The sequence below is a fragment of the Bos taurus genome, chromosome 19, assembly GCF_002263795.3.
Source record: "Bos taurus isolate L1 Dominette 01449 registration number 42190680 breed Hereford chromosome 19, ARS-UCD2.0, whole genome shotgun sequence".
Lineage (NCBI taxonomy): Eukaryota > Metazoa > Chordata > Mammalia > Artiodactyla > Bovidae > Bos > Bos taurus.
The window spans coordinates 863,855-889,178 of NC_037346.1; the positions used below are offsets into that span (position 1 = coordinate 863,855).

General features: G+C 39.9%; 1 protein-coding gene across 1 annotated transcript in view; it reads right to left on the reverse strand.

The window, feature by feature from the left end:
* CA10 (carbonic anhydrase 10) overlaps positions 1 to 25,324 on the reverse strand; it is an 845,692-nt gene that overhangs the window by 291,087 nt on the left and 529,281 nt on the right.

The window sequence follows — 25,324 nt, forward strand, 5'->3', positions numbered from 1 at the left end:
TTCACAGGCTAGTAAACTAATGCTCAAAATTCTGCAAGCCAGGCTTCAACATTACATGAGCCGTGAACTTCCAGATGTTCAAGCTGGTTTTAGAAAAGGCAGAGGAACCAGAGATCAAATTGCCAACATCTGCTGGATCATGGAAAAAGCAAGAGAGTTCCAAAAAAACATCTATATCTGCTTTATTGACTATGTCAACACATTTGACTGTGTGGATCACAATAAGCTGTGGGAAATTCTGAAAGAGATGGGAATACCAGACCACCCGATCTGCCTCTTGAGAAATGTATATGCAGGTCAGGAAGCAACAGTTAGAACTGGACATGGAACAACAGACTGGTTCCAAATAGGAAAAGGAGTATGTCAAGGCTGTATATTGTCACCCTGATTATTTAACTTATATGCTGAGTACATAATAAGAAACTCTGGGCTGGAAGAAGAACAGATGGAATCAAGATTGCTGGGAGAAATATCAATAACCTCAGATATGCAGATGACATGACCATTGTGGTAGAAAGTGAAGAGGAACTAAAAAACCTCTTGATGTAAGTGAAAGAGGAGAGTGAAAAAGTTGGCTTAAAACTCAACATTCAGAAGACTAAGATCATGGCCTCTGGTCCAATCACTTCTCGGCAGATAGAGTAGGAAACAGTGGAAACAGTGTCAAACTTTATTTTTTGTGGCTCCATAATCACTGCAGATGGTGACTGCAGCCATGAAATTAAAAGGCGCTTAATCCTTGGAAGGAAAGTTATGACCAACCTAGATAGCATATTAAAAGCAGAGATATTACTTTTCCAACAATGGTTCATCTAGTCAAGGCTATGGTTTTTCCAGTGGTCATATACGGATGTGAGAGTTGGACTGTGAAGAAAGCTGAGTGCCAAAGAATTGATGCTTCTATGCTGTGGTGTTGGAGAAGACTCTTGAGAGTCCCTTGGACTGCAAGGAGATCCAACAAGTCCATCCTAAAGGAGATCAGTCCTGGTTATTCATTGGAAGGACTGATGCTGAAGCTGAAACTCCAATACTTAGGCCACCTCATGCGAAGTGTTGACTTATTGGAAAAGACCCTGATACTGGGAGGGATTGGGGGCAGGAGGAGAAGGGGACAACGGAGGATGAGATGGCTGGATGGCATCACCGACTCGATGGACGTGAGTTTGCATGAACTCCAAGAGTTGGTGATGGACAGAGAGGCCTGGCGTGCTGTGATTCATGGGGTTGCAAAGAGTTGGACACGACTGGGCAACTGAGCTGAGTTGAACTGAAACATTCTAGCCATCTATGGCCTATTATTCACAATATGCTCCCAGGCTTTCCTCCTTGGGCTCACTATGTACTACCATGGGCACTGAGCAAACTAGCAAAAAGTAAGATGTAATTAGATTCATAAGAAAGACATTTTTGTTGTTGTTATCCTTTAATACAATAAAGTAAGCATTTACCATACTACTTTCTAGGCACCAGGGAATGCAGCAATGGTAGTCGGTTAACACTACCAACTCCAAACAGTTATTGAGTTTTACTGTTTGCAGACAACACTCTAAGCATTTTATGAGTTTTACTTTTTAATTAAATTATTTATTTTAATTGGGGGCTAATTACTTTACAATATTGTAGTGTATTTTTGCTGTACATTGACATGAATTAGCAACGGGTGTACATGTGTCCCCTCTCCTGAACCCCACTCCAACCTCCCTCCCCATCCCATCCCTCGGGGTCATCCCAGTGCACAAGCGCTGATCTTCCTGTTTCATGAAATGAACCTTGACTGGTGATCTATTTCATATATGATAATATACATGTTTCAATGCTATTCTCTCAAATCATCCCACCCTCCCCTTCTGCACAGAATCCAAAAGTCTGTTCTTTATCTCTGTGTCTCTTTTGTTGTCTTGTATATAGGGTCATCTTACCATCTTTCTAAATTCCATGCTGATGCTGCTGCTAAGTCGCTTCAGTCGTGTCTGACTCTGTGCAACCCCATAGACGGCAGCCCACCAGGATCCCCCGTCCCTGGGATTCTCCAGGCAAGAGTACTGGAGTGGGTTGACATTTCCTTCTCCAATGCATGAAAGTGAAAAGTGAAAGTGAAGTCGTTCAGTCATGTCCCACTCTTCGTTACTCCATGGACTGCAGCCTACCAGGCTCCTCCGTCCATGGGATTTTCCAGGTAAGAGTACTGGAGTGGGGTGCCATTGCCTTTTCTGTCTAATTTCCATATATATGCATTAATATACTGTATTGGTGTTTTTCTTTCTGACTTACTTCACTCTGTATAATAGGCTCCAGTTTCATCCACCTCATTAGAACTGATTCAAATGCATTATTTTTAATAGCTGAATAATATTCCATTTTGTATATGTACCACAGCTTTCTTATCCAGTCATCTGCCAATGGATATCTAGGTTGCTTCCATGTCCTAGCTATTGTAAACAGTGCTGCGATGAAAATTGGAGTACACATGTCTCTTTAATTTCTGGTTTCCTCACTGCGTATGCTCAGCAGTGGGATTGCTGGGTCATATGGTAGTTCTATTTCCAGTTTTTAAAGGAATCTTCACACTGTATTCCATAGTGGCTGTACTAGTTTGCATTCCCACCAACATTGTAAGAGGGTTCTCTTTTCTCCACACTCTCTCCAGCATTTATTGCTTGTAGACTTTTGGATAGCAGCCATTCTGACTGGCGTGAGATAGTACCTCATTGTGCTTTTGATTTGCATTTCTCTGATAACGAGTGATGTTGAGCATCTTTTCATGTGTTTGTTAGCCATCTGTTTGTCTTCTTTGGAGAAATGTCTGCTTAGTTCTTTGGCCTATTTTATTATTGGGTCATTTATTTTTCTGGTATTGAGCAGCATGAGCTGCTTGTATATTTTTGAGATTAGTTCTTTGTCAGTTTCTTCATTTGATATTATTTTCTCCCATTCTGAATGATATCTTTTCACCTTGCTGATAGTTTCCTTCATTGTACGAAAGCTTTTAAGTTTAATTAGGTCCCATTTGTTTATTTTTGCCTTTATTTCCATTACTCTGGGAGGTGGGTCATAGAGGATCCTGCTTTGATTTATGTTGGAGTGTGTTTTGCCTATGTTTTCCTTTAGGAGCTTTATAGTTTCTGGTCTTACATTTAGATCTTTAATCCATTTTGAGTTTATTTTTATGTATGGTGTTAGAAAGTGTTCTAGTTTCATTCTTCTACAAGTGGTGGGCCAGTTTTCCCAGCATCACTTGTTAAAGAGATTGTCTTTCCTCCATTGTATATTCTTGCCTCCTTTGTCAAAGATAAGGTGTCCATAAGTGTGTGGATATATCTCTGGACTTTCTATTTTGTTCCATTGATCTATATTTCTGTCTTTGTGCCAGTACCATACTGTCTTGATGACTGTAGCTTTGTGAAGTCAGGCTGGTTTATTCTTGCAGTTCTATTCTTCTTTCTCAAGATTGCTTTGGCTATTAGAGTTGTTGTTGTTGTTGTTGTTTTTTCATACAAATTGTGAAATTATTTGTTCTAGTTCTGTAAAAAATTCCGTTGGTAGCTTGATAGGGATTGCATTGAATCTACAGATGGCTTTGTGTAGTATACTCATTTTCATTATATTGATTTATTTTAGCTGTATTGATTCATCCATGCACATGTTTTATTTCTCAATCTATTTGTGTCATCTTTGACTTCTTTCATCAGTATTTTGTAATTTCTATATATATATAGGTGTTTGGTTTATTTCAGTAGATTTATTCCTACGTATTTTATTCTTTTCATTGCAATGGTGAATGGAATTGTTTCCTAAATTTTTCTTTCTGTTTTCTCATTGTTAGTGTATATGAATGCAAGGGATTTCTATGGGTTAATTTTATATCCTGCACATTTACTATATTCACTGAATAGCTTAGTAATTTTCTGGTGGTGTTTCTAGCGGATTTCTATATAAAGGATCATGTCATCTGCAAACAGTGTGTTTTACTTCTTTTCCAATTTGGATTCCTTTTATTTCTTTTTCTGCTCTGATTGCTGTGACTAAAACTTCCAAAAGTATGTTGAATAGTAGTGGTGAGAATGGACACCCTTGTCTTTTTCCTGACTTTAGGGGAAATGCTTTCAATTTTTCACCATTGAGGATAATGTTTATTGTGGGTTTATCATATATGGCTTTTATTATGTTGAGCTTTGTTCCTTCTATGCCTGCTTTCTGGAGGGTTTTTTATAAAAAAATCGATGTTGAATTTTGACAAAGGCTTTTTCTGAATCTATAGAGATAATCATATGTTTTTTTTTTTCTTTCAATTTGTTAATGTGGTATATCACATTGATTGATTTGTGAATACTGAAGAATCCTTGCATCCCTGGGATAAAGCCTACTTGGTCATGATGTATGACCTTTTTAATATGTTGTTGGATTCTGTTTGCTAGAATTTTGTTGAGGATTTTTGCATCTATGTTCATCAGTGATATTGGCCTGTAGTTTTGTTTTCTTTGCAGCATCTTTGTCTCATTTTGGTATAGGGTGATGGTGGCCTCACAGAACAAGTTTGGCAGTTTACCTTCCTCTGCAATTTTCTGGAAGAGTTTCAGTAGGATTGGTGTTAGCTCTTCTCTAAATTTCTGGTAGAATTCACCTGTGAAGCCATCTGGACTTTTGTTTGTTGGAAGATTTTTTATCACAGTTTTGACTTCCATGCTTGTGATGGGTCTGTTAATATTTTCTATTTCTTCCTGGTTCAGTTTTGAAAGGTTATAGTGTTTTTACAAAACAATAATACCTGTCTTTGAATTAAGTGTGCAGTCAGTCCACTATATAGGCAATACTAGCAGTAAGTACTATATGACTAACAAACAAATGCTATTGGAGCACAACAGAGGATATGAGGAAGGTAAGAGAAGGGACATTTGAGCTAGAAGAGTGAGTAAGTATTAGCTAGACAGGTCTGGAAGGAAGAGTACGAACAAAGTCATGTGGTGGTACTTATGATGGTGGCAATCCCAACGCAAGGGAGAAGAGGTAAAAGAAGAGGACGAGTAGAATGAGAAAAAAAAAAAAATTAAATGAGATTTAAGATATATAAACTTCCAGCTGCTATAAATATCATCAGTAGGGTAAAACTAACCTTTATGATGATGGTCTAAACCCAGCTCATGTTCTTTGTTAGTGGGTGAACCATGTCTCTCAGTGCAAGTTTTCAACACATATTTTCCACTCAGAAGACACCATGATAAACAAACATAAATAGGACTACTACAACCTTTATTGACTGTACCGAAAAGCAAGGCATTCTTTCTGTAGGCTGAAGGTTCGCTCTCAACCTCTCATCTGTTATTTTTGCTTGCCAAGGTAAACACACTATAGAGGAAATAATGCTATTATTTCTCCTGGGATTTTTTCTCTCCAAGATCCTATAACTCCTTTGTAAATTCAGTGACATTCTCTATGTAAAAGCACTTTGCATAAAAGCAGCAGCATCTGGTATGCAGGCAAAGCCAGTGTTGTAAAGAAGTCAAAGTCCTCTTATTCAGTCAGAGTTCCCAGTGTGGGGGCGGCCATGGGCAAGAAGTCTAAAAACAGAGATGAGGCAGCAAGAACACAGGGTATGTGGCATATGTAGAACCCAGGTCTTCGCCACACTAAACTGTAGGGAATCTAACTTAGTATCTTGCCAACATCCATTTCTACAAGATAGTAAAACAGAGTCAAGAAAAATAGATATGTTCGTTCATTCAATTGCAGCAATAATGTTTGTAGAATGCCTGTGCCAATTTCTGTAGACACCACAGTCAAAGATCTCTCAGTATGTGAGAAAAATGGACATATGAAAAATAACTGTATATTTATATGTGCCAAATGTTAAGAAACAGTGATAGCACAGAAACAGAGAATTGAAATAACTGTTGGGCTGGAATTTGCCAGGATGTGAAAAAAATCTACCTAAAAGTGAACATATGAGAGTATGAAGGAGGGAGGAGATTGTTTTTGTTTTAATTTTTATTGTATATATTTATTTCCTTTCACTGTAATGTTTTACTGAGGAAAAACAGAGTAAAGGGATAATAAAAGAGGGAAGGGGAATATAAGGCTGGGGATTAGGAAGCAAAATGTTGTGTGAACTTTTATATTGTCATAATAAATGGTGCATATATATACTGGTTTGAAGTCAAATCACACACACACACACACACACACACACACACACATAACTTTGGAAGTAAGTCAGTGAAAGGATTTTGTGTAAGATTCAACATTTCAGGAAAATTCTTCAAAAGAGCAGTACTGAAAGAATAGAAATAGCAAACTTTGTACACCCTTCTTTGCAAACTGAGTTTATAGACATTATGAGCCTCCTTTTACAGCATTATCATGGCAAATGATATGGAAGTAGGATCCTACTCTACCAAATACAGTAGGGTTGAAGAGGTGAGATCTCCTATTTCTGATGGTCCACCCTTTGACAAAGGCTAAAATATTTTTATTTAATTCTTAAAACACTGTATAACCATTAGGCATGAAAGGTTACATTCATTCCATCAATGGCTGGAAATTGTGGCTTGGAAAATAGAAATTCTCTTTCATATGTTATGCAGCTGGTATGTCAGGTCTCTTTTATGCCAAAGCATATGCTTTGTCCACTATACAACACTACTCTGAAAAAAGTGAACACCATTCTTTAAAGAAATAATCTTTCAAGTGTACATAACACAGTCAAAGGATTTGGCATAGTCAATAAAGCAGAAATACATGGTTTTCTAGAACACTCTTGCTTTTTTTGATGATCCAGAGGATGTTGGCAATTTGATCTCTGCTTCCTTTGCCTTTTCTAAACCAGCTTGAACATATGAAAGTTCACGGTTCACAGTTTGCTGAAGCCTGGCTTGGAGAATTTTGAACATTACTTTACTAGCATGTGAGATGAGTACAATTGTGCGGTACTTTGAGCATTCTTCAGCATTGACTTTCTTTGGGATTGGAATGAAAACTGACCTTTTCCAGTTCTGTGGCTACTGCTGAGTTTTCCAAATTTGCTGGCATATTGAGTGCAGCACTTTCACAGCATCGTCCTTCAGGATTTGAAAGAGTTCAACTGCAATTCCATCACCTCCACTAGCTTTATTCGTAGTGATGCTTTCTAAGGCCCACTTGACTTCACATTCCAGGATGTCTGGCTCTAGGTCAGTGATCACGCCATCACGATTATCTGGGTCGTGAAGATCTTTTTTGTAAAGTTCTTCTTTGTATTCTTGCCACATCTTCTTAATAACTTCTGCTTCTGTTAGGTTCATACAATTTCTGTCCTTTATCGTGCCCATTTTGCATGAAATGTTCCCTTGGTATCTCTAATTTTCTTGAAGAGATCTCTAGCTTTCCCATTCTGTTGTTTTCCTCTATTTCTTTGCATTGATCACTGAGGAAGGCTTTCTTATCTCTCTTTGCTATTCTTTGGAACTTTGCATTCAGATCCTTATATCTTTCCTTTCCTCCTTTGCTTTTCATGTCTCTTCTTTTCACAGCTATTTGTAAGCCCTCCCCAGACAGCCATTTTGCTTGTTTGCATTTCTTTTCCATGGGGATGGTCTTGATCTCTGTCTCCTGTACAATGTGACGAACCTCCATCCATAGTTCATCGGGCACTGTAACTATCAGATCTAGTCCCCTAAAACTATTTCTCACTTCCACTGTATAATCATAAGGAATTTGATTTAGGCCAAACCTGAATGGTCTAGTAGTTTTCCTTACTTTCTTCAATTTAAGTCTGAATTTGGCAATAAGGAGTTCATGATGCGAGCCACAGTCAGCTCCTGGTCTTGTTTTTGGTGACTGTATAGAGCTTCTTCATCTTTGGCTGCGAAGAATATAATCAATCTGATTTCTATGTTGACCATCTGGTGATGTCCGTGTGGAGAGTCTTCTCTTCTGTTGTTGGAAGAGGGTGTTTGCTATGACCAGTGACCAGTGCGTTCTCTTGGCAAAACTCTATTAGCCTCCACCCTGCTTCATTCTGTATTCCAAGGCCAAATTTGCCTGTTACTCCAGGTGTTTCTTGACTTCCTACTTTTGCTTTCCAGTCCCCTATAATAAAAAGGACATCTTTTTTGAGTGTTAATTCTAAAAGGTCTTGTAGGTATTCATAGAACCGTTCAACTACAGCTTCTTCTTCATTACTGGTTGGGGTATAGACTTGGGTTACTTTTGTTTTGAATGGTTTGCCTTGGAAACGAACAGAAATCATTCTGTCGTTTTTAAGATTGCATCCAAGTACTGCCTTTCGGACTTTTTTGTTGACCATGATGGCTACTCCATTTCTTCTAAGGGATTCCTGCCCACAGTAGTAGATATAATGGTCACCTGAGTTAAATTAACCCATTCCAGTCCATTTTAATTTGCTGATTCCTAGAATGTCGAGGTTCACTCTTGCCATCTCCTGTTTGACCACTTCCAATTTTTATTGATTCACGGACCTAACATTCCAGGTTCCTATGCAATATTGCTCTTTACAGAATCGGGCCTTGCTTCTATCACCAGTCACATCTGCAACTGAGTATTGTTTTTGCTTTGGCTCCATCCCTTCATTCTTTCTGGAGTTATTTCTCCACTGATCTCCAGTAGCATATTGGGCACCTACCAACCTGGGGAGTTCCTCTTTTAGCATCCTATCATTTTGCCCTTTCATACTGTTCATGGGGTTCTCAAGGCAAAAATACTGAAGTGGTTGCCATTCTCTTCTCCAGTGGACCATTTTCTCTCAGACCTCTCCACCATGACCCACCGTCTTGGGTGTCCCCACAGGGCATGGCTTAGTTTCACTGAGTTAGACAAGGCTGTGGTCCTAGTGTGATTAGATTGAGTAGTTTTCTGTGATTACGATTTCACTGCTGTGACGGACTGCATGGCAGAAGAGTGCCGGCTGCAACCGACCTCGCAGAAGCGTGGCCACGATGAGCTACCCTGTGTCCGAGGTCAGGGGCAGCAGCCGTGAGTGCCAGGCTGTGATGGCACAGAAGTGGCCGAGAGGAGCTACCACACGTCTGAGGTCAGGAGGGGCGGCGGTAGGCAGATACCCCTCGTCCCAGGTAAGAGAAAGCCAAGTAAGACAGTAGGTGTTGAAAAAGGACATCAGAGGGCAGACACACTGAAACCATCTAGTCAAGGCTATGGTTTTTCCAGTAGTCATGTATTAATGTGAGAGTTGGAGTATAAAGAAAACTGAGTGCCGAAGAATTGATGCTTTTGAACTGTGGTGTTGGAGAAGACTCTTGAGAGTGCCTTGGACTGCAAGGAGATCCAACAAGTCCATCCTAAAAGAGGTCAGTCCTGGGTGTTCATTGGAAGCACTGATTTTGAAGCTGAAACTCCAATACTTTGGCCACCTGATGTGAAGAACTGACTCATTTGAAGAGACCTTGATCCTGGGAAAGATTGAGGGCAGGAGGAGAAGGGGACAACAGAGGATGAGATGGTTGGATGGCATCACTGACTCAATGAACATGGGTTTCCATGGACTCTGGGAGTTGGTGATGGACAGGGAGGCTTGTCATGCTGCTGTTCCTGAGGTTGCAAAGGGTCAGACATGACTGAACGATTGAACTAAGCTGAAATGAATCAAATGTGAGAATGAAATTTATTGAATATATATATATATATATATATATATATATATATATATATATGGATGTCTACTTCATTGTCATTGAAAACTTTCCATTATTTACAACTTCTAAATACTGAATCTGGTTCATTGGGAAGCTAAATTATTGTAGTTCCTAATCAGCTAATTATTCAATAGAATTGTAGTATAACACCTATGGTTCCAGTTAATATTTCTTCTTCCCTGGTCAAGGACAATTTTGTATGATGGAAGAATCAGTATATTCCCAGACTCTGAAATCCTGCTTCACTAAAGCCTTTGACTGTGTAGATCACAACAAACTGTGGAAAATTCTTAAAGAGATGGGAATAACAGACCACCTTATTGCCTCATGAGAAACCTGTATGCAGCTCTAGAAGAAAGAGAACCAGACATGGAACAATGGACTGGTTCAAAATTGGGAAAGGAGTATGTCAAGACTGCACATTGCTGGCCTGCTTATTTAACTTACATGCAGAATAAATCATGTGAAATGCGGAGCTGGATGAATTACAAGCTGGAATCAAGATTGCCAGGAGAAAAACCTCAGGTATGCAGATGACACTACCCTAATGGCAGAAAGCGAAGAGGAACTAAAAAGCCTCTTGATGAAGGTGGATGAGAAGATTAAAAATGCTGGCTTAAATCTAAGCATTCATAATATGAAGATCATGGCATCCAGTCCCATCACTTTGTAGCAAGTAGATGGAAATGAAGTAATGACAAATGACAAAATGGAAACAGTGACAGACTTTATTTTATTTTCTTGGGCTCCAAAATAACTGCAGGTGATAACTATAGCCATGAAATTAAAATATGTTTGTTCCTTGGAAGAAATGCTATGACAAACTTACCTACACAGCATATTAAAAAGCAGAGATACAACTTTGCTGACAAATGTCCACCTAGTCAAAGCTATGGTTTTTCCAGTAGTCATGTATGGATGTGACAGCTGGACCATAAAGAAGGCTGAGCATTTAAGAATTGATGTTTTTGAAATGGGGTATTAGAAAGGACTCTTAAAAGTCTCCTGGACAGCAAGGAGATCAAACCAATCAATCCTGAAGGAAATCAACCCTGAATATTTATTGTAAAGACTAATTCTGAAGCTGAAGCTCCAATACTTTGGCCATCTGATGTGAAGATCCTCACTGGAAAAGACCTTGATGCTGAGAAAGATTGAGGGAAGGAGGAGAAGAGGACGATAGAAGATGAGATGGTTGGATGTAATAATCAACTCAATGAATATGTTTGAGCAGACTCCAGAAAGTGAAAGTGAAAGATAGGGAAGCCTGGTGTGCTGCAGTCCAAAGAGGAGCAAAGAGTTGGGCATGACGGAGTGACTGAACAATGAACAACAAAATCCTGACAGTGATATTTATCACTATGAATTTACAAATTGGAATACAAATGTCTTGAAACATTTTATCTTCTCAAATGTATAATTAATTACATTATTTAAAACTCTTGTGAAGTAGGTGGTGCAAGTATTACTATCCCTGTCTTACATTCATCCATTAATTCATTCACTTTACAAATATTTATTAACATAATTTAAAAATCTAAGCCCTCTAAGTCAACAGAAGAAGCAAATGACAGACTGGAGTCAGGGATCCTGGATCTGGATTCTTAATCTGGGGCATTTCTCACTAAACTATTTTGTCTGAGTTTTGGTTATTGTCTAGGACTTTTAGACATATATTCATTCTGTCTTAGTTAATTTACTATAGGAAAAATCCTGATGGAAATAGTACCTTCTAAATCATTTCCCATTTACCTCCAAACCCCCAAAGAAATATGTCTTTTGGAACTGCTCTAAGCTTCAGAAAATTCTAATAAATACATTAAGTAAGTTGTATTCATGAAACAACAGACTGGTTCCAAATAGGAAAAGGAGTACGTCAGGGCTGTATATTGTCACTTTGCTTATTTAACTTATATGCAGAGTACATCATGAGAAATGCTGGGCTGGAAGAAGAACAAGTTGGAATCAAGATTGCCAGGAGAAATATCAGTAACCTCAGGTATGCAGATGACACCACCTTTATGGGAGAAAGTGAAGAGGAACTAAAAAGCTTCTTGATGAAAGTGAAAGAGGAGAGTGAAAAAGTTGGCTTAAAGCTCAACGTTCAGAAAACGAAGATCATGGCATCTGGTCTCATCACTTCATGGGAAATAGATGGGGAAACAGTGAAAACAGTGTCAGACTTTATCTTTTGGGGCTCCAAAATCACTGCAGATGGTGATTGCAGCCATGAAATTAAAAGACACTTACTCCTTGGAAGGAAAGTTATGACCAACCTAGATAGCATATTCAAAAGCAGAGACATTACTTTGCCAATGAAGGTCTGTCTAGTCAAGGCTATGGTTTTTCCAGCAGCCATGTATGGATGTGAGAGTTGGACTTTGAAGAAAGCTGAGTGCCGAAGAATTGATGCTTTTGAACTGTGGTGTTGGAGAAGACTCTTGAGAGTCCCTTGGACTGCAAGGAGATCCAACCAGTCCATTCTAAAGGAGATCAGTCCTGGGTGTTCTTTGGAATGAATGATGCTAAAGCTAAAAGTCCAGTACTTTGGCCACCTCATTCAAAGGGTTGACTCATTGGAAAAGACTCTGATGATGGGAGGGATTAGGGGAAGGAGGATAAGGGGATGACAGAGGACAGATGGCTGGATGGCATCACCGACTTGATGGACGTGAGTCTGAGTAAACTCCGGGAGTTGGTGATGGACAGGGAGGCCTGGTGTGCTGTAATTCATGGGGTCGCAAAGAGTCGGATATGACTGAGCGACTGAACTGAACTGAACTGAAGTGGTATTCTAACTCAGTAAAAGGGTATGGAACTGCTTAATTACTGTGGGGGAGTGAATGCAGTTATTACTCAGCATGAAAGTGCCTTGTTTCTTATTTGGAGACTGACAATTTTTTTTTTTTTTTCTGGAATGACGATGCATTATCAAAACTTCCACAGAAATTCAATGAGACATTCCACACCAGAGCAAGTGCCCCCGCCATTACATAGCAAACATCTCTACATACATACCCTGTACTTCTCAACAGTAAATGGTTGAGAATACACGATTTTCCTCAAGAGAGTCTTTAGATTAGTTCTCTAGCACCTTCTGTGACCCTGCTCTTGCCTGTCTCTTCTCCTTCCCATCCACCACCGCTGTGCCCTTTATAGAACTCTGAATAGTAGTTACTTTAATTTCTTATATTTTCCCTACAACATTGAGTACATACATCCTAATGGCAGATACCTTATTTTATTAACATTTGTAGCCTTGATACCTAACAGAGTACCCTACAAAACAGAAGGCCCTCAAAAATGTTAGAGGGAGACACAAGTGTGTGAAATCAGGGATTCATAGACCTTGGTTAATTATATATTCCTTATTGAGTAAAAAAAAGCAAGAAGCAGCAGGCTCTGAATATATCCTGTGCTTTCCTACCATGTACAGAATGATGCAGTTTAAAAAGCTCTGTCTTTTAGAAGAGGCAAGTTAATATGTAAATGACAAAAATCACTGATTTTTTTCATCAGATGTTAGGTAAATTGTTACTGTGGTCCAGACATGCAATAATGACTATGTATAAAAATGAAATGACAAGGTTAGGGAGGGTCTTATAGGCTGGACTATAATCAAGTAACTTAAATAAAGTAAACCAAAAGCCCAAATATAAAGGAAGAATTAAACAGAAAGAAAATTGGAAAACTTTGAAAGAGATACAAAATAGAGCTCTAACAAAGGAATTCAAATGAAAATCAATTACGAAAATCAGCAAAACACAGCCAAGCAATGAGCCATGGGGTCCCTACAATTGTTCCTCAGTGTCATACAGGGTGGTACCTTCCTTGTACAGTATAACTTATCCATTACACTAAACCTGGAAATAAGCACTTAGATTTATTTTATGGATAAAACTTGGGATCGTAGGGATAAAGTAAATACAATATAGTATTAAGAAGCCAGCTTTTTTGTCTGGCAGAACTGAGTTTGAATACTGAATTCAAAATTTAACTGTGTGGGCTTGGAAAAATCATGCTAATCCTCAGGATTTTTACCTGCAATATAGGGGCAAATGATAGTACCCATCTCACTGATAAGGCAGGTAAAGTACTTATATTAGTACAGTACCCTGTATAGAACTCATTACCTATTGACTGTTTCTTTAGTTCAAGACTGCAATCTAGCAAGGCAGAGTTACTACATCCAGCCCTCTTTATTCCAAACTGATATTCCTTCATGTTTGCTGTCTTTCTGGGTGATTTGACACACATTCTTTAGATGTCTGACATGAACCAAAAGGCAGAGCACAGCACGTCTGATCACATTATTAGGACCTTCTGTTCAACTTGAACTTTGAATTCTATCTCGATCTCTCACTGAGTTTAGATTCAGGTTAGGACAAAAATGCCCTAATAAAATTTCCTTGTGGCTTTAATGATACAGAGTTGGTAAATTACAGATAAAAAGAAGGATTCATTATAGCCCTTTCTTATGTTTTTTTAATTTGGAGAGTAAGTCTAAGCCTAAGGATAAGAAGGATGATTTTAGTTTTTGAGTTTTGGGTTTGAGATTCCTATGCATTATACCAGTACAGAGGAAAGTACAAATGAGAAAGACATCATAAAGGCATTGTCGAGAGCAACTGACTACATGAGGGAGAAAGCTAGGAGGCTTTGAGTATAGAGGTAAAACACCAGAACCACAGTCCAAGAATGTGTGCTATAAGTACAGATATCTTAAATGAAACAGATCAACCTTGAACTCAAAGCAGCAGCACAAGAAGATCTTGTGAGAATAAACTCACAGTTTATCAGTTAAGAAAGAGAAAGCAAAACAGAGCCAAGCCCATGGCAAAACAGGGCAGAATCCACTTCATGAGACCCTTGTGGTTGCTCAGAAGTAAAGGTAAATTAATATTCTGAAGGGCTAAGTGATAGTGGTAGAGAACAGATAGTACTGGCCTTCATTTCCATAAGCCAAACAGTCAGGCTTTCCTGGAGAGGACCAGATTCTTATATGATATACAATTCCTTTTGTTCACCCTCAGGAAGGATGTGTTCTTTTTGTTCCTCTTTAATTTCTTGTAGCTGCAAAAAGTCAAGGCTTAACCTTCCTTGTTGTTCAGTCACTAAGTTGGGTTCAACTCTCTGCAACCCCATGGAATACAACACGTCAGGATTCCCTGTCCTTCTCTATCTCCTAGAGTTTGCTCAAACTCATGTCCAATGAGTCAGTGATGCCATCCAACCATCTCATCCCCTATAGCCCCCTTCTCCCCCTGCCCTCAATCTTTCCCAGCATCAAGATCTTTACCAAGTCAGCTCCTCTCAGCAGGTGGTCAAAGTATTGAAGCATCAGCTTTAGCATCAGTCCTTCCAGTGAATATTCAGGGATGTTTTCCTTTAGGATTGATTGGTTTGATCTCCTTGCAGTCTATGAGAATCTCAGGAATTTTCTCCAGCACTACAATTTGAAAGAATCACTTCTTCAGTGCTCAGTCTTCTTTACAGCCAAACTCTCACATCCATACATTACTACTGGAAGAAAAATAGTTCAACTAGATGGACCTTTGTTGGAAGAGTAATGCCTCTCTTAAGCTGTCTAGGTTTCTCATAGCTTTTCTTCCATGGAGCAAGCATCTTTTAATTTTGTGGCTGCAGTCATCATCCCCATTGATTTTGGAGTCCAAGAAAATAAAATCTGTCACTCTTTCCATGTTTTCCCATTCTATTTGCCATAAATTGATGCAACTTTATGTGATTCTGTGATCTTAATACTTTGGATGCTGAATTTTAAGCCAGATTTTTCACTTTTTTTTTTTTCCCCCACCTTCATCAAGAGGCTCTTTAGTTCCTTTTTGTTTTCTTCCATTAGAATGGTATCATCTGCATATCTAAGTTTATTGATATTTTTCCTGACAATCTTGATTCCAGCTTGTGATTCATCCAAACTGGCATTTCTCATGACATGCTCTGCATACGGGCTTCCCTGGTACCTCAGCTGGTAAAGAATGTACCTGCAATGAAGAAGATCCTGGTTTGATTCCTGGGTCAGGAAGACCCCCTGGAGAAGTGATAGGCCACCCACTCCAGTATTCTTGGGCTTCCCTGCTGGCTCAGAAGGTAAAAAATATGCCTGCAATGCAGGAGACCTGGGTTTGATCCATGGGTTGGGAAGATCCCTTGGAGGAGGGCATGACAATCCACTCTAGTATTATCACCTGCAGGATCCCCATGGACAGAGGAGCCTGGCAGGCAACATTCCATAGTGTCAAAAAGAGTCAGATGAAACGGAGCAACTCAGCATGGCACAGGAATCTGCATTTAAGTTAAATAAGCAGGGTGACATTATACAGGCTTGACGTACTCCTTTCCCAATTTTGAACCAGTCCATTGTTCCGTGTCTTGTTCTGACTGTTGCTTCTTTCCCTGAATACAGGTTTCTCAGGAGACAGGTAAGGTGATTTGGTATTCCCATCTCTTTTCCGCAGTTTGTTGTGATCCAGAGCCAAAGGCTTTCATGTAGTCAGTGAAGTAGATTGCTTTTTGGAATCCCCTTCCTTTTTCTCTGATCCAACAGATGTTGGCAATTTGATCTCTGGTTCCTCTGCCTTTTTAAAATCCAACTTGTACATCTGAAGTTCTCAGTTCATGTACAGTTGAAGCTTAGCTTGAAGGATTTTGAGCATTACCTTGCTAGCTTGTGAACTGACTGCAATTGTACAGTAGTTTGAACATTCTTTGGCATTGACTTTCTTTGGTACTGGAATAAAACCTGACAGTTTCCAGTCCTGTGGCCACAGTTGGGTTTTCCAAATTTGCTGGAATACTGAGAGCAGTACTTTCACAGCATCATCATTTAGGATTTTAAACAGCTCAGCTGGATTTCATCACCTCCATTAGCTTTGTTCACAGCAATAATTCCTAAGGCCCACTTGACTTCATACTCCAGGATGTCTAGCACTAGGTGAGTAAAAACACCATCATGGTGTTAACAAGTCATTAAGATATTTTCTGTAGAGTTATTCTGTGTATTGTTGCCACCTCTTCTTAATTGCATCTGTTAGTTTCTTGTTGTTTCTGTCCTTTATTATGCCCATTTTTGCATGAAATATTCCCTTGGTATCATCACTTTTCTTGAAGAGCTCTCTCAGTTCAGTTCAGTCGCTCAGTCATGTCTGACTCTTTGCGACCCCATGAATCGCAGCACGCCAGGCCTCCCTGTCCAACACCAACACCTGGAGTTCACTCAGACTCACATCCATCGAGTCAATGATGCCATCCAGCAATCTCATTCTTTGTCATCCCCTTCTTTTCCTGCCCCCAAAGCCTCACAGCATCAGAGTCTTTTCCAATGAGTCAACTCTTAGCATGAGGTGGCCAACGTACTGCAGTTTTAGCTTTAGCATCATTCCTTCCAAAGAAATCCCAGGGCTGATCTCCTTCAGAATGGACTGGTTGAATCTCCTTGCAGTCCAAGGGACTCTCAAGAGTCTTCTCCAACACCACAGTTCAAAAGCATCAATTCTTCGGTGCTCAGCTTTCTTCACAGTCCAACTCTCACATCCATACATGACCAGAGGAAAAACCATAGCCTTCACTACACGGATCTTTGTTGGCAGAGTAATGTCTCTGCTTTTAAATATGTTATCTAGGTTGGTCATAACTTTCCGTCCAAGGAGTAAGCGTCTTTTAATTTCATGGCTGCAGTCACCATCTGCAGTGATTTGGGAGCCCAAAACAATAAAGTCTGACACTGTTTTCACTGTTTCCCCATCTATTTCCCATGAAGTGATGGGACCGGATGCCATGATCTTCGTTTTCTGAATGTTGAGTTATAAGCCAAATTTTTCACTCTCCACTTTCACTTTCATCAAGAGGCTTTTGAGTTCCTCTTCACTTTCTGCCATAAAGGTGGTGTCATCTGCATATCTGAGGTTATTGATATTTCTCCCAGCAATCTTGATTCCAGCTTTTGTTTCTTCCAGTCCAGGGTTTCTCATGATGTACTCTGCATATAAGTTAAATAAGGAGGGTGACAATATATAGGCTTGACGTACTCCTTTTCCTATTTGGAACCAGTCTGTTGTTCCATGTCCAGTTCTAACTGTTGCTTCCTGACCTGCATACAGATTTCTCAAGAGGCAGATCAGGTGGTCTGGTATTCCCATCTCTTTCAGAATTTTCCACAGTTTATTGTGATCCACACAGTCAAAGGCTTTGGCATAGTCAATAAAGCAGAAATAGATGTTTTTCTGGAACTCTCTTGCTTTTTTGATGATCCAGAGGATGTTGGCAATTTGATCTCTGGTTCCTCTGCCTTTTCTAAAACCAGCTTGAATATCAGGAAGTTCACGGTTCATGTATTGCTGAAGCCTAGCTTGCAGAATTTTGAGCATTAGTTTTCTAGCATGTAAGGTGAGTGCAATTGTGTGGTAGTTTGAGCATTCTTTGGCATTGCCTTTCTTTGGGATTGGAATGAAAACTGACCTGTTCCAGTCCTGTGGCCACTGCTGAGTTTTCCAAATTTTCTGGCATATTGAGTGCAGCACTTTCACACCATCATCTTTCAGGATTTGAAATAGCTCAACTGGAATTCCATCACCTCCACTAGTTTTGTTCATAGTGATGCTTTCTAAGGCCCACTTGACTTCATATTCCAGGATGCCTGTCTTTAGATGAGTGATTACACCATCGTGATTATCTGGGTCGTGAAGATCTTTTTTGTACAGTTCTTCTGTGTATTCTTGCCACCTCTTTTTAATATCTTCTTCTTCTGTTAGGTCCATACCATTTCTGTCCTTTATCGATCCCATCTTTGCATGAAATGTTCCCTTGGTATCTCTAATTTCCTTGAAGAGATCTCTAGTCTTTCCCATTCTGTGGTTTTCCTCTATTTCTTTGCATTGATCACTGAGGAAGGCTTTCTTATCTCTCCTTGCTATACTTTGGAACTTTGCATTCAGATCCTTATATCTTTCCTTTCCTCCTTTGCTTTTCACGTCTCTTCTTTTCACAGCTATTTGTAAGGCCTCCCCAGACAGCCATTTTGCTTGTTTGCATTTCTTTTCCATGGGGATGGTCTTGACCCCTGTCTCCTGTACAATGTCACAAACCTCATTCCGTAGTTCATCAGGCACTCTTATCTATCAGATCTAGGCCCTTAAATCTATTTCTCACTTCCACTGTATAATCATAAGGGATTTGATTTAGGTCATACCTGAATGGTCTAGTGGTTTTCCCTGCTTTCTTCATTTTAAGTTTGAATTTGGCAATAAAGAGTTCATGATCTGAGCCACAGTCAGCTCCTGGTCCTGTTTTTGCTAACTGTATAGAGCTTCTCCATCTTTGGCTGCAAAGAATATAATCAATCTGATTTCGGTGTTGACCATCTGGTGATGTCCATGTGGAGAGTCTTCTCTTCTGTTGTTGGAAGAGGGTGTTTGTTATGACCAGTGCATTGTCTTGGCAAAACTTTACTAGTCTTTGCCCTGCTTCACTCCATATTCCAAGGCCAAATTTTCCTGCTACTCCAGGTGTTTCTTGACATCCTACTTTCTCTTTCCAGTCCTCTATAATGAAAAAGACACCTTTTTTGGGTGTTAGTTCTATAAGGTCTTGTAAGTCTTCATAGAACCGTTCAACTTCAGCGTCTTCAGCATTACTCGTTGGGGCATAGACTTGGATTACTGTGATATTGAATGGTTTGCCTTGGAAACGAAAAGAAATCATTCTGTCGTTTTTGAGATTGCATCCAAGTACTGCATTTCAGACTCTTTTGTTGACCATAATGGCTACTCAATTTCTTCTGAGGGATTCCTGCCCACAGTAGTAGATATAATGGTCATCTGAGTTAAATTCACCCATTCCAGTCCATTTGCATTTGCTGATTCCTAGAATGTCGACATTCACTCTTGCCATCCCTTGTTTGACCACTTCCAATTTTTCTTGATTCATGGACCTGACATTCCAGGTTCCTATGCAATATTGCTCTTTACAGCATCAGATCTTGCTTCTATCACCAGTCACATCCACAGCTGAGTATTGTTTTTGCTTTGGCTCCATCCCTTCATTCTTCCTGAAGTTATTTCTCCAGTAGCATATTGGGCACCTACTGACCTGGGGAGTTCCTCTTTCAGTATCCTATCATTTTTGCCTTTTCATACTCTTCATTGGGTTCTTAAGGCAAGAAATCTGAAGTGGTTTGTCATTCCCTTCTCCAGTGGACCACATTCTGTCAAATCTCTGCATCATGACCTGCCCATCTTGGGTTGCCCCATGGGCATGGCTCGGTTTCATTGAGTTAGACAAGGCTGTGGTCCTAGTGTGATTAGATTGACTAGTTTTCTTGACCGGCACACTACGTGCGGCCGAGAGGAGGGGCAGAATCCGGGAGGACCCCATGTCCGAAGAACGGCGGCCAAGAGTAGTTACCCCACGTCCGAGGTCAGGGGCAGTGGCCAAGAGTGCCAGTGATGACGCAGGAATGGCCGAGAGGAGCTACCAAAGTCCGAGGTCAGGAGCAGCGGCCGGGAGGAGCTACCCCACCCTGAGGTCAGGGGCGGTGGCCAAGAGGAGCTACCCCACGTCTGAGGTCAGGGGCGGTGGCCAAGAGGAGCTACCCCACGTCTGAGGTCAGGGGCGGTGGCCAAGAGGAGCTACCCCACGTCTGAGGTCAGGGGCGGTGGCCAAGAGGAGCTACCCCGCGTCCGAGGTCAGGGGCGGTGACCAGGAAGAGCAACCCCACATCACGGAGTGGTAGCTGCATGGGCGCAGGAGGGCCTACAGGAGCTATCCCACATTGAAGGTCAGGAAGGGCGGCGGTGATGAGATACCCCTCGTCCAAGGTAAGGAGCAGTGGCTGAGCTTTGCTGGAACAGCTGTGAAGAGATACCCAATGCCCAAGGTAAGAGAAACCCAAGTAAGATGGTAGGTGTTGCAAGAGGGCATCAGAGGGCAGACACACTGAAGAGCTCTCTAGTCTTTCACATTCTATTACTTTCCTCTGTTTATGCATTGCATACTTAAGAAGGCTTTCTTATCTCTCCCTGATATACTCTGGAACTCTGCATTCAGTTGGGTATATCTTTCCTTGTCCCCTTTGCCTTTAGCATCTTTTCTTTTGTCAGCTATTTGTAAGTTCTCCTCAGACAACCACTTTTTCTTCTTCCAATTCTTTTTCTTGGGTAGGGTTTTGGTCACCAGCTCCTGTATAATGTTATGAACTTCCATCCATAGTTCTTCAGGCACTCTGTCTTCCAGATCTTATCCCTTGAAATCTATTCACCACTTCCATGTATAATCATAAGGGATTTTATTTAGGTCATACCTGAATAGTCTAGTGGTTTTCCCTACTTTCTTCAAGTTGAGCCAATATTTTGCTAAATAGTTCATGATATGAGCTACAGTCAGCTCCAGTTCTTGTTTTTACTTATTGTACAGAGCTTGCCCATCTTTGGCTGCAAATAATATAATCAATCTGATTTTAGTATTTATACCCTCTTACCCCAACATTGAATCTTCAGTTCTTGTGTCACTTATATTTGCCATCATATGTGACTTTAACTGTGTGTATGCACTGAGAGTTAGATTTTATAGTCTCTTTTGCTGGTTTCATAACATTCACACATATCCATTCTACTGTATTACCTCTAATTCTCACAGCATATTTTCTGATGTGTGCATAGGATTTCATCTTCTTTGCTGGTAAATATTTTACTGAGTCATGATCCTAGTACTATTTCTGGAACAGACCTGACTCTTCTGTAAGAAAACTTGTAATGTGAATTTGTCTGAAACCATAAGCAGGCAAATTCATAAAGATGTACCAGTAAATAGGAAAAATAGCAGGATATTTGCACAAAACGTTTCAAGAGAAATTGGGTGAGGCAATAGTTCATTCCACTGTGAAGACTAGGCACCTTGGCTTGTAGGACTAGGGACCTGTCCATGTAAACATGGAAAGAAGCTCCTCCAAGCAGACACAACATGCATTGGTTTATCCTTTTGGCTACATTGGCAGAAAACCTGTACCTGGTCAACTTAAATTTAAGGAGATTTATTATCTCACATTGCAAGCCATCTATATGTGGGGAAGGCTCAAGGCAGGGTGCATCAGGGCTCTGACCTCACTTCTCTGTGGCTGTGTCTTCCTTTGTGGGTTTTGCTTCATCAGCACTTCCAGGCAACATACTCAGGAATGTCAATGACTAGAGAAAGAAATAGTATCGTCTCCCCCTTATATCTCTTTTTAAGAGCAAGAGAACATTTCCTGTGAGTGCCTTCCATGAATTTCTCAACTCTTTAGCTTGAACAAGGTCGCACATCCACCTCTAAGTTGGTCACTTATAAGTGGTATGAGATTACAATGATGATCTTGGGCTTTGCCCATTGAGTAGTCGTATTTACTGAGAGAAACCACCTTAACAAAATAAGTACTCTGCCAATGAAGGTAGAAATGAGGACAGATTTAAAATGGGCAGCTGATAGGGTCTACTTTATAACCTATTCTCTGTATATAATATATTTTATTTTAAAAGAAAATAGAATTAAAAACAAAGAATGTTATTAGAATAGGACAAGGATCAATAGGATATACTAATTCTGGACAACTGATTCTGGTTTTGTAAACCTTGATGCCATTAGAAACAAAACCTAGAAATTTAAAGACCTGGATGTCATGATCAGCAGCTGCAAAAATACCAAAATATCTCATGTATCCATTAGACACAACTGTGATTGAGCACTGCAAAGTCAGATAACTCTGCACTTACTCTCAGAATGTGTGCAATGTTAGAGTTGACATTTACTATGATCTGTATTTTGTGTAAGTTTAAAGGGTTTGTAGTTATTAGATTTACCCCATTGGAAACATTTCCCTGTAAAGTGTAGTGCATCAAACATGCATTGGTGCAAAAGTCTCTCTTACATATAAACTTACACAGAGAAATTGTATATGTATTATAATATTATATAATATTCATATATATATATATAAAACTAATAACTTATTTTTCATACATATTAAATAATTGTCCTTTTAATAAAATTTGGATCAATAGGCTTCTAGTTCAAGATGGTGGAGAAGGATGTGCTCTCATCTCCTCTTGCAGGACCACCAAAATCGCATTTAGCTCTTGACCAACCATCCAGAGGAGGATGCTGTAACCCACCAAAAAAGATACTCCATATCTAAAGACAAAGAGGAAGCTGCGATAAGATAGTAGGAAGGGTGTAAACACAATAAAATCAAATTCAGTAACTGCTCTGTAGATGACCCACAAACTGGATAATAATAATATCAAAGAAGTTCTTACACTGTTGTCATGGTTCTCAGCTTCATATTAAGCTTCCTAGCCTGGGGATCAGGTAAAGGGTCTGGGAATCCCCAGGTATTCTGACTTTGAAAGCCAGCAGGATTTGATTACAAGATTTCCACAAGACTGGGTGAAACAGACTCCACTCTTGGAGGGCACAAACAAAATCTTGTATGCACAAAGACCCAGGAAAAGGAGCAGTGACTCCACAGGAGACTGAACCAGACATACCTTCTAGTATTGGAGGTTCTCCTGTGGAGGTGTAGGTTGGCAGTGTGTTGCCATGGGGACAGGGGCAATGGCAGAAGCAGTCCTGGAAGCTAAACTTTAGCTTAAGTCCTCTTGAGGATCACCATTAGCCCTCCACAGAGCTTATATATTCCAGATCTGGGTCACCTCAGGCCAAACAACTGACAGGTAGGGAGTGCCACCCCACCCATAAGCAGACAATTGGATTAAAATTTACTGAGCATGGCCCTGCCCACCAGAGCAAGACCCAGTTTTTCCCACACCAAACCCTCCAATCAGGAAGCTTACACAAGCCTCTTAGAGTCATCCATTAGAGGATGGACAGAAGAAGCAAGAAGAACCATAATCCCACAGTAGCTAGAACCAAAATTGAATTACAGAAAGTTAATCAGAATGAAAAAGCAGAAATTATATCCCAGATGAAGGGACAAGATAAAACCACAGAAAACAACTAAATGGAGAAGGAAAACAATTCAGAACAATAACAGCGAAGGATTCAGGATCTTGGAAACAGAATGAAGAAGATCAAGAAATGTTTCCCAAAGACCTAGAAGAACTAAAGAACAAACAAACAGAGACAAACAATGCACTAGAAGGGATCAATGTCAGAATAACTGAAACAGAAGAGCCGATAAGTGAGCTGGAAGACAGAATGGTGGAAATTAGTACCACAAACAGAATATAGAAAAAAGAATGGGAAAAAAAAGAAAAGGAAAACAACTCTAAGAGACTTCTTGGACACTAAACACACCAAATCCACTTTGTAGGGATCCCAGAAGGAGAAGAGAGAAAAGACCTGAGAAAATGTTTGAAGAGATAATAGCTGAAAACTTCCCTAACATGGGAAAGGAAATAGTCAACCAAGTTCAGGAATCACAGAGTCTCAGGTAAGATAAAACCAAGGAGAAATACACTGAGACAAATAGTAATCAAACTGATGAAAATTAAAGACAAAGATAAAATATTAAAAGCAACAAGGGAAAAATGACAAATAATATACAAGAGAACTCCCATAAGGTTATAAGCTGTTTTCTCAACAGAAACGTTACAAGCCAGAAGGGAACTGCATGACATATTTTAAATGATGAAAGGGCAGAAAAGGCAAGAGCCCACAACCAAGAATATTCACTGAGCAAGACTCTCCTTCAGATTTGATGAAGAAATCAAAATATTTCTGGACAAGCAAAAGTTAAGAGAATTCAGCACCATCAAAACAGCTTTACAACAAAAGCTAAAGGAACTTCTCCAGCAGGAAACACAAGAGAAGGCAAAGACCTACCCAAAATAAACCCAAAACAATTAAGAAAATGGTAATATGATCATACATATCAATAATTACTTTAAATGTAAATAGATTGAATGCACCAACCAAAAGACATAGACTGGCTTAATTGATGAGAATGTGTGCATGTATGTACTTCCACTTAAAACATCACTCTACTTAACCCCTCAAGTTGTATGTCATAATTTTATATTATTAGGCTAATCATGTTTTCATTATAGCTTGCAATTATAATTATCTTTTATCTTTTGTCTGGCTATTGATCATGAACACAAATAAATGTCTTTTACTACTGCAATTTAAAAAATGAAGTCACTCAGTCTTATCTGATTCTTCGTGACCCTATGGACTGTAGTCCACCAGGTTCTTCCAAATTTTGGATCTCCAGGCAAGAATACTGAATTGGGTTGCCATTTCCTTCTCCAGGGGATGTTCCCAACCCAGAGATCGAACTCAAGTCTTCCTTACTGCAGGCAGGCTCTTTACCAGTTTCCATGGTGGCTCAGCTGGTAAAGAATCCGCCTGCAATGTGGGATACCTGGGTTCAATCCCTGGGTTGGGAAAATCCCTTGGAGAAGGGAAAGGCTACCAACTGCAGTATTCTGGCCTGGAGTCCATAGGGTTTCAAAGAGTCGGACATAACTGAACGACTCTCACTTTACTACTGTGATTATGCAACTCTTAATATCATTGTACATCCGTCTAGTCAAGTCTATGGTTTTTCCAGTGGTCATGTATGGATGTGAGAGTTGGACTGTGAAGAAAGCTGAGTACCGAAGAATTGATGCTTTTGAACTGTGGTGTTGGAGAAGACTCTTGGGAGTCCCTTGGACTGCAAGGAGATCCAACCA